The following is an 11,727-nucleotide window of genomic DNA, read 5'->3' on the forward strand; positions in this document are numbered from 1 at the left end:
AAAAAAATGAAGAAAAAAAAAAAAAGAAACAAAGTACTAACCAAGAAGAGAGCTTCACTTTCACACAATCACATTTCTTGATTTTCTAATTTCTAGGATCATAGTTAATTAGTTATAATATGTGTAGTCTTTTACATAGAAAGTATATTGTTCTTGACAAAATAAATGTATATTGTCTTAACTCTTTAGGAAATTTAATATATATAGGATTCACACTAGATGTAGGATGTAAACCATTTTCTAAAAAGACACTATTAACCCCATATAAACCGATCGTGAACCGAATAATAAAAGGTGATTAAAAACAGCTAAAATCGAAACTGGATGAAAACGATTCTGATTTCACCTTATTCCTATCTGGTGCGATTTTGGTTTCACCTTATCAAAATGTAAATTGAATCAGAACCAAATCGAATAACTAAAACTGCACCATTTGACACCCCCACCTAATTAAGCTACTATCTATCTGGGTACTTAAAAAAAATAATAATAATAAACTAGTGACCATCCCAAAAAAAAATGATATCCACATATTCATAGCATGATAAGAAAAATACAAACTTCCATAAAAATAAATAAATAAATCATGTGAGATGAATATTTAATTATAACGTGGTGGGGTTTTTCAAAAAGAAAAATATTGGTTAATCAGAAGTATATCATATGGTTGAATCAATGCATTGAATTTGTCATGTGATCAATGTCTCCAACAATTGTAAAATACTATCAAGTGTTTATAATCATCGAAAAAAAAGAAAAGTATTCACTTGTGTGTATCTATACCCAAGGATTAAAGTATCGGTATCGATCGTCATATCGATCGGTCAAAATTAAAATACGTATCGAAGATACGCTAAGATACGCACATAAATAGATAGGGAACACATTTTTATACATTTTTGCATAAAAAAATAGTTAAAAAAAGCTATATATAACATGTAAAATGCATAAATACTTAAGTAGAGGGTATCGTATTGATAGACAAATATATTGAGTTGAAAATGTTCAAAATGATGAGGTTTGAGTTTCTTACAGTTTTTTCTTTCCTCATTGCCATTGCCACTGTGATGAGTGCCGTGAAGAGTGTCGTGGTGGTTCAAATCCTTGGCTAGGACCTTCTTCTTCAATAGGAGCAACTACGATGATATTCTGCACTTGTCGAATATAGGCACAATATTTACCCCAGTCGAAATATTTATGGTAGTGGGTCTCCCATTCATTGTAGAAAAATTAAATTTTTTTTATAGAAGTTGTAGATTAAATGTTTTTAAATAACATATAAAAAATCAACAAAGTGTGGACCAATATAGTTGAGTAGATCTGAGAAATAAAAAAAAAAATTTTGAAACCCTCACTTTTTTGGGGAAAAAATGTGGGTTTCATTTGAAATCATTTATTTAGTAATTATAAGTTATGACATTATTTTTAAGAGTTGAATGAACTAAATTTTCCAAAAAAAATAAAAAAAATTTGGGGATTTTTTTTAAAATTAATTTCGGAATAAAAAATAAAAAAAAAATTATTTTTTTGAGAAAAGTAAAAAATTTCCATGGAAGTTGTAGAACACTTGTTTTTACATAACATATAAAAAATCTAGAAAACTGTTGGTGAGAGTGTGAAGTGTTTGTTTCAAACAACAAAAAATTTACACTTAAGTAGCCGTATCGTACCGATACAGTATGATACGGCTCGATACTCCACGATACCTTCGATACGTACCGATACTCTTGGGAATTTTTAGATTTTCAAAAGTTCGTATCATAGAGTATCGTACTTATCCGTACCGATACGGTACGACACGATACGATACGTACGATACGTCGATACACAAAAAGAGGCCCAAAATTCCCCGTAGCGTATCGGTATGTATCGTGTCAATGCCTACCGATAAGGATACGTATCGACCGATATGGCATAATATGCACTGATACTTAAAACCATGATTGCAAGGGAAATATATTTTACATGTGAAAAAAATTTCCCTTTTTATTTCCCCACCAAAATAGGAAGAAAAAAAAAACTCTACTCTCATGATCTCTCTCTCACTCTATTGACTCACCCCACTCATGATTCTCAACTATCTCTCTCTCTCTCTCTCATGCGATTCAATTGGATTTGTTTTGACCAAAAGAATTTGGGTTTGAGCCAGATGGAGCATTATTGACCTGTTGGGTTTGTTTTTACCAAAAGACTTTTGGAATGGGTCTTTCAGTCCCTGTCACTTATGATCTATTGTTGTTTTCATTGTGATCATCTTTTATATTATTTTAAATATTTATTTATATGCATTCATTTGATATATAGAATGAAATGATTTATTTTGTTTAGTGATAGAACATAGCATTTGATGACATTTGGTTTGATTTGGTATAGACCTTGAATGACCTAATTCACATAACCAATATAAATTTTGAGGAATTGGGTGGGTTCTGGATTGAAAGGTACTTCCCCCCTTCCCCTCTTTTGAGGAGTTTGGTTAGATTATTAATTTTTTTAAAATTTTACATCTATTTTACATCAATTTTACATCCAACCAAACAACTATGGTAAATTAATTTCACTTTACTTCTATTGCAACCGAACGACTCAAAAGGGAAAAAAAAAAATCGCTTCACTTCCCTTTACTTCACTTCACTTTCCTTCACTTCCCTTCCCTTCCCTTTCCAATTCGGTTGCAACCAAATGCAGCCTAAAGGGTTTGATTTTTTGCATTTTGGGGGCTTATTCATACTATCATCGAAGTTCGAACAAGCCTCACCAATAGCTTAGATTCTCCATATCAGAAAAAGGGTCGATTGGTGGAAGTGGAACATCTTAATATTCCTCATCAAATGGCTATTGCCATTATTTCCTAACCTCAGATTCCTCTACCCGAAAAAAAAAAAAAAAAAAAAAAAAAAAAAAAAACTCAAATTCCATTTTCATTGCTTTGAGTTCTCAAAAAATCGGAACATCTAGTTTGGAACTCTAGATTGGAATCAACTGAAAGAAAAGTTTGGAAAATTGAAATACTCGTCCACGTTCCCTATGTCCACCATTCCACGTCATTGTTGGAGCTCTCGCCTATGGTAGGTCGCATCCTTTTGTGAACTTCGTCTTCAGAGGAGGAGATGATCGGAAGAGAATGTTTAGTTGCCTTAATCGAAGGAGAAGCCCTAAATCAAACTAAAACTTCAATTTGTGTTTCAAAGGCCTGAAAAGGGGGTTTTGACATCATAGGGTAAAATGGCGAGGTTACCCTTCAAGGGTAAAGGGTAAGCTTGTCATTTAGAAAATAACAACCCAGTACGTCATCACTTATTTAACGATTTTGATCTAACATAATGGATTTAAGAGTCGTTTTTTCCATAAAACAAGATACGAACTAGAAATTTTGGACAAATTAAGGGGGTATGTCATATAAGGTTTGAAAACATGGGTGATACTTCTAAATAGAAATGTTAATTTTGTTTATCGAATGGGAAATAAGATTTTCCTTTTTCACAAATGGTTTTTCCTTAGTAATACCCTTATGGTGTAAAATAATTTATAACTTCACATTTTTGCCCTAAATAATACTTCTAGAGGCTATTTAGAACTCTCTTTTTTTCATTTTTCTTTTTCGGTAAAGTGTGTATTTAGAATTTGAAAACTTTTAGTTGCTCCTTGTCTTATTTAAGTTAGGGAGCATCAAAAGGTTTTAAAAAATAATTTGAAAGTGTCTTTTATCATTATGTCATTATCAAAACGTATCATTATCCTACATATTTTTTGAGTACAAATGTGAAATGATTGTTTATACCCTCATTGAAAAAAGAGAGTGCTAGGCAACACCTCTATGGGTGTATTCTAAAAAAATTGGATGTATTTATATAACTTGACACCTTCATTTTATCTATGTATTTATATAACTTGACGCCTTCATATAGGCGGAAATGAATGTTCCCTGGTCACACGACCCCTACACCAATGCAAGAGCCAATGAGGGGCCACACATAGGCATCAATAGGGGATGGGTTTTATTGGAGTGGGAGCATCATTTTGCCACCCTCGATCTATGTCTAGACACAAGGTCTACACGACCAAGGAGCGTTCTTTTCCCTTTATTTAATTGCTCTCATAATTTTGGGTTTTCAAAAGTAATTTGAAAGTGACATACCATTATTTTATCATCAAAAGTTATCATTATCTTACGCATTTTTTGAGAATACATGTTAAATGACCATATTTACCCTCATCGGAAAAAAATGTCTTACACACTCTAAAAAAGAAAAAGTAAGATTACAAATCATTTGACACCTTAAGGGTGTCACTAAGAATGTACGATTTTCCTTATATTTCACTTTAGGTAGTGAACTATTTTACAAGGACATAATTTCCTTTCACATCACTATCATTGTTTTCTTAGTAGGGAGAGTGGACAAGTTTCCTCAAGAAAGTAGGAAGCAAGGTTTTTAGTATCGATATCAGATCGCTTGTATTGTTTTGATATTGGCCGAGGTCGATCCCGAAACCTGATTAGATCGCTTGTATCATTTTGATATCGGCCGAGGTTGATCCCAATACCTGGCTGATCCAAGATCAGGTATCCTATTGGTATCGAGGGTAAAATTGTAAAAAATAATAAATAATAAATAATAAATTTTTATGAAAAGTGGGGATGATATGATCGATCCAGACCAATACACTTGAACCCAAATCAGTATCATATCGGTATTGGATGAGACCGATACCAAGAACAATACCGATAACTAAATCCTTGATAGGAAGAGAAGGTGCCAACTTAGCATGGTGGTACCCAAAAAAAAAAAAAAAGAGGATCATGGCCCGTCTTTGACAAGTCGTGCGATTGATTCTTGCTCTCACCTTGGGCATCTTGGGGGTTGGGTTGGCGACATGGGGTAAATTAGTTTTGGCATCAGACATTTTCAGAAAGCTGATTTAGGAGACATATAGTGGATAGCTTACTGATACACAAAGGTAAGATGGAAAAGTTAAGATGCATGGAAACGCATACGATCCTTAATTTACATGCAATATAAGTCGTTTTAAGCATAATAGATTATGAATAGAGACATATATGATTAGGGAGAGGGTTCCCTCAACATGGCTTTTGTACCAGTGTAAGGATCAATGGGAGTATGCAGAAAAGCATCAATGGGGGTAAATTTTCACCCTTCATGAGGGGTGGGACGATCATTTTTTTGTCTCCCTCTATGTCTAGGATCAAGGGCTATGCTATCTTTCAGGCTTCTTTTGTCTATAATGTATTATTCCAATATTACCATATGGAATGCATCCGATCATAGAATTAATATGTCACAAATTAAGTGTGTCAAATAAAAAAAAAGTTTATAAAAAATGTGTCAAATAATCATATAAACATATACAACTCTATTCGGTTGTAGGGTCAAATATGAATCCGTGGTACTAATCAAACCAAAGACCTAGATACCCATCGTTAACATAAAAAAAAAACATAGAACTCAATTAATGTTTGTGAAAAACGTCCATGTGCTAAAGTTTGTTTTCCCCGATGGCCATGCGTACATGAGAGCCAATATTGGGATCTACTCTCTTGATAATCAATCTTGTGTTGTTTAAGTATTCCTCTATAAATACCATCCCATGGTTCCCACCATGCCCTGTATTGCCATCAATGATTGCCTAACTATCATCATCAATATTACCACCCTATTGCATACCAGATTCCATCTTCCTAATATCACAATTATCAACCACTACACCGCCATCATCATTGCTAATATTAGCACTCATTGTGACTATGTTAATGGTGGTGTGTCATTCCCATCAATTTATTAATAATTCTTGGTAACCTAGGGTCTTCTTTATCATCATCCATCTCCTCTAAGAGACGCACCTCTTTGTCATCTTCAATATATCTTAAAATTGTGCCCCTCTTCATCATAGATGTGTTGGGGGTATGATGTATTGTATTATATCAATCACTTATTGTGTTTGTGGATTAATTTCGAAATATTGTTAAAAGGTTGTAGGTTCGAACGGCCTAAGATTACAAGGTATTTCAGTAAGGTATGCCTATATAGATTTCACTATAAATTAATAGTGATGGTTCATTCTTTATAATTTGAGAGAAACATGATGATGAGCAATTCTAACCCTATTTTTCATTGATGATGAAGTAGATTTCATCTTACCGTGAACATAGGCATTGTATGATTGTTTGTTTACATTTTCGATTCCTCTGTGCATTGTCAAGGTTTTTTCATTTCTACAAAATGTAACTGCTAGCTAGGTTGAAATACCCATCTCCTCTTTATGCATCTTTCATGAAGTGCCTAACTTTTCTATTAAAATATATATATATATATATATATATATATATAATAAAAGGGCCTAACTTTCATCTCGATGTGACCTAAGCAGACAGGTACTACTCTTATTAAAAAAAAAAAAAAAAAGGTATACTCAATGCATGAGGCTCCCGCCACTACGGAGTTTGAGGAAAGTCATAATGTATCCTTACCCCTACTTTGCAAAAAAATTGTCTCTTTACTCGAATTTCCTACTCGAATCCAAGAACATTACTAGGTTGGACGTCCGCCCTCTTCAACCACTACTCCATTATACAAGTTAAATTCAAGATAAATTGATTAGCAAGATAGATAATTAAGAAAAGGAGTAATTTTATTAATTAAGATAATTATTAGGTCCATCTTCCTAACCTGTGCCTTGTGTGTCCCTTGTTCTTATAACCAATTTATCAAAAATCTGAACAAATTTTCTGAAATGTAATATCCAATAAGATTCAAGTAGGGAACATGTATCAGCCTGTCCATCATGAAATAGAATACATTTTCCCACTAAGTCTCACCATACCTTGTTTCCTCGAACTTATTAAAAAAAAAAAAAATAAATAAATAAAAATCAATTCTGCAAGGCCACCAACAACTGTTCATTTATTGCCAACTTTCGGGAATATTGTTCTTGGAATTTTTTTTTTAATGCTATATAGTTCAAGAAAAGGGAAAATTAGTGTAGATAACTTAATTGTCAAATCTTAAAAGTAATATGAATTTCTAAAGAAAAAAAAAATATTATTAATAATAAGGACAAGAGATCGCTACTTGATCATGTGGTCCTTATACCAATGTAGGGTCAATGAAAACGCACTAGGCATGAACATGAATGAAATGTTTTATTTCACAAGAGGTGGAGTACAATAATTTTTTGCAGCTTGTGGACTCTTCAATGCGTTAATTATGGATTCTCTCCATTCACCCTAAGAATTCCAAAAATAAGCTTCAATATGAGGCAAATTTTCTTTCAAGCTTCCACCCTTGCATAGGAAATATCAAGCCACCTATGAGATGTAAACATCTTCAGAAAATCTTCCTTTTCATCTTGGAGGGGATGAAGGCTACTAGGCACTTCTACATAATTACTGGCAAAATGAGTCATTCTAGGCCAAACCAATTTTCTTGTAGTGTACTCTCATTGATACTAATACCCATTGTGATGATTAATTATGTATGAAATTGGTCATCTACCTTACAAGAGTGACCTTTTTTGTTCATCAAAAAGCTCTCCGATCTCTTTAAAGACTACATCTATACATAAAAGTAAAAGGGGAGAGGATTCCGTGAAAGACAACATGGCTTCAATGCCGGTGCCGAGGCCAATAGGAGCATGCATAGAAACATCAAAAGGGGAAGGATTTCCATCTTTATGAGGGGTTCATATGACCTACGCTGTATATGGACGTAGGGGTCACATTGCCTTTCAAGCTTTCTTTTCTCCAAAAAAATTAAAACTATACAATAAACATCACATAAGAGTCCAATATTACTGTATCTTTTTTAGCATCAACAACTCAACAACCTTCTTAAAGCAGAACTATTATCCGTCGCAATCTGAAGTATTAATTACCTCCACTTCCAATCTCTTCAATCATTCCATCCATCAAAATGATACTAGTATTGGTGAAATCATACTAGTATTGGTGGTCCTTGATTTGGCTAGATGCAATCATAAACGTGTGAAAGATTATTTTCCCATCACAACAAGGAAGTTGATGATAAGAAGCTTTGTTAGTCTATTCCACCTATCACACATTAGTCTCACTGCATTTGTGGGCCACTTCCTCTTCAAGTCCTCAACCCAATCCTTAGTTTTTCTATTATTTATTCTAAGTGGGAGAATGAAAGCTGATGTGGTCAATCTGCCGTGTCAATATTGGAGAAGTGAAGATATACATACTTCTTACGATAACCCTTGATGGGAGGTAATTATCTATAGGAGAGATAAAGGAGATTGAGGTCTCTAATTTTACTCTACGGTGACACTAAATCTTGACATCAAAGATTGGATTTTAAAGACTTGAGTAGAAACTAAAAGAATGCCAAGAACATTGCCATCCCTCGTAGGGTAACAAAAAACATCATTGGGATTAGTCCGAGATGGTGAACCTGATTGAAAATGGTGGAGGTAAGTTCCGCATATTCCACCCTTTAGTGTTAGAATTCATTTCATTGTAGCTTGGCTTTTATGATGAATAGAGTGATAAACTACCATCTTTTTATTACTTGTATTGTACTTTACTTGTTTAATCAGTACTGTCATGTGTACACCCTCAAGTTTACATCATAGAAGTTTCATGCGTGTGCATGTACTTGACCATACCCATAGATACCTGGTTGTCCATCTTTGCTTGCAAGTGTTCAAGCATGTGATGTTTTAGATCACATATAGTCATATCTTCTGAGTTGTTATCTCATCATAGTATTTACATGCATGCTTCATTACTCCGACCTCAATGGGGTTCAGGATCATCCTCTTACTCTTCATGTTCTCTCATCATAGCATGCATTAATTCATGCATGTAATTTAGTAGAATTCTTGAGTTTAATTCACCAAGTTGGGGTTTTGCTAATGTCCCATGGGCTAATACAAAAATAACAACTTCCCCTCACTACATGCAATTGGTTAGCTAAACGTTTAGGACCCTCTTAAGCATGCTAACAATGTCAATGGAAACTCACCATAAGGAAAGCATAGGTTAGACTAAAAGGATATCGATCAATTCATTGAACCGGGCAACTAACCTCATCCCGGGATGTAATTGTTGGGGGTACATTGTCTTGTATTCCAACGTCACTTGCAAGTAGGCTGATTCCAAAGGGCCGTTAAGAGGCTGAAGGCTTAGAGGGTATTTAGGTAAATCACTTGTATAGTAGCAAGGATCTGTATGGGTATTTCGGTGAATTTCCTATATAGTGTCCATTATATGTATTTGTAGTGATGACTCTTTCCCTATAAGCAATCTGAGAGGTGTGAGGACAATCGGCTATAACTCTATTTTACATTGATAGTGAAGTGGGATCTAATCTCACCATCGGCTTCGGCAATCTTGCCAAAACTATGTAAATCTTTGTGTTCATTGTGTGATGGTTTGATGGTGTTTTCCATTCTTTTCTACATCATTTTAGGATATTTTTTTCTAGAGTATACGGGCCCAATCCCATTTGGTTAGACCAGCTTAAGGAGTACTTAATTACTATTTAGAGTTTTATCTTGTACAGGACCCAATAGGATTAATTTCCTTCCTCCTGCCTCAGACCTAAGCCCCTCGTTAGACTAATTTCATGGGTCTTGTTTCTGAACCCGAGCAGCTACTCCAAACTTAACTTTATATGGACCTTAGGCCCATTTTTATAGACCCAAAGGCTCCAATGATTTTTCAAGCCCATCAGGCTAATTGACTACTTCAATTTGCATATAGGCTAAAACAAAACGTGAGGATTGTTAGGCCCAAGCCTAATTTAATCAAAACTATTTAAGTCCAAATCTGGGCTTGGGTTTTCGTAATTATAATAAAATTTATTCTAGAGTATATGGCAACATTAGAGCCACTTTTACATTTATGTGAAAGTCATCTTCTCACACATAAGGCATAAAACAAAAGTATTTTTATTTTTTTTCTCACAATTTAATAAATACTACAAAGTAATTATCATCTTGTCTCATTCCCAAAATTTCTTTTAGATAGGGGTATAGCTCAAACTCAGGTAGGTTTGGTGTTTCAAAAGGCCTCAAACCCAAGCCCAATCTGAGGTTAAAAGAGTTCAGCCCAACACTATCAGGTGGGTTTGGGTAAAGGAAGGCGGTGTTTAAGGCTCACTAAAATGAAAAGATATTCGCAATGTAGGAAGCTCCCGTCACAGTCAAAGTCTAAAAGGGTCATATTGTACAAAGCCTTACGAAAGGTTTAATAAAAAAATATATATAGACTGAAAAGGAAACTCAACTAAATCAAGAGAGATCAAAGAGACCAATTATCAGATTTGAATCTTTTGTGGCACAATAGGGCATCTAGCTTGCATCTAATGCCCAAAAATGCATTGGACTGCATGCGATCACCTCCACTCTTTACCAAAGCATTTTTTATTGTTGAATGTGTGTCAAATGCCTTATTACGCCATAGAGGAATTCAATCCTCATTTATCATTAGTTTGGAGGCCAAATGACATAAATTAATGCACCACCCACCTGAGAAGAATATCCTCAGGATTCACACATTGTGATGATTTTTATTCTAGTGATCTTAATTTCCAGAATCCCATTAGATACCTATTATTTTTTTCTTTTCTCTTTTTTTTTTTAGACTTAAAATTGAATCTAAATTTCCCTCAGAAACTGGACCACCATCCAGTGGGCATGAATTATCTAATGCCAAAGTCAGAAGTTCTGATTTTATAAAACATTTTTTTGTGGGAATGCATCCTAATAATTAATCATTTGGGTATCCCAAAACATATATACATAAGAGATTGATTTGACTTTTATCTCTCCTAACCACTCATTGTATGGGAACAGGGCAGTCCTAGACTCCTAGCCTCCTAGGTCTAACTCGTGTGTATGATCAACAGCAGGTGGTCCAAAGAATGAAGAGTGATATCCTTAAGGCTTAAAATCCTGGAATTAGACGTAATGAGATATTCATGTAATCCTCATAAATGATATTTTGAGATTAATTAGAATTGGCATTGATCGATTTTATATTAAATCACATATAGGGAATTGAATCTTAGATCGTGCACTTAATTCATACAATCCCCAGTTCTCCCTAACTATTTGGGCAACCTTGTTCGACAAGATTCGATCTCACGACCTCCTCCCTTGAATGCTGACTCTACAAGCCGAAGCTACCATTATTAAGTTATACCTAAAATCATCCCACCAATGGGTATACGTTACATGGCACTCTAGAATCTAATATAAGATTGGGACTCTCTATGGCCTCAAGATAATTATCTATAAGGGTAAGTAAGACATTTCACCCTCTTTATTGAGATTAGGGCTTCACCACATATATCATATAAATAGTAACAAGAACTTCAGGTAAGGGTGTCGATCCTCATACTCATTTACTGCTCTTCCACTCCAGAACTCTTAACTGGTGGCCTAAAATCCGAACTTAAGCATCGAGGCGGGGGCTCCGGTGCCTCCCAAGTGTTCTTTCCTCTATGTAGGTCATTTATTTGGAGAATCTCAGCTCCAAGGATTTTAGCTGCAACATGAAATTGCCATTAGTCTTCATCCCTGTTGCATTTGGAAGTTGCCTTTACCAATAAAATACAAAATCCAACTATTCTTGTAAGAAATGTTTTTTTTTTTTTTTTTTTTTTTGTAAAATGGAACAAAACTGGGAAGACGGCTGTCCAATCTCATTATTTTAGTTTTTTTTCACTTTTTGTTCTAAAAAAA

Source organism: Macadamia integrifolia, chromosome 2 (assembly GCF_013358625.1).
Source record: "Macadamia integrifolia cultivar HAES 741 chromosome 2, SCU_Mint_v3, whole genome shotgun sequence".
Classification (NCBI taxonomy): Eukaryota; Viridiplantae; Streptophyta; class Magnoliopsida; order Proteales; family Proteaceae; genus Macadamia; species Macadamia integrifolia.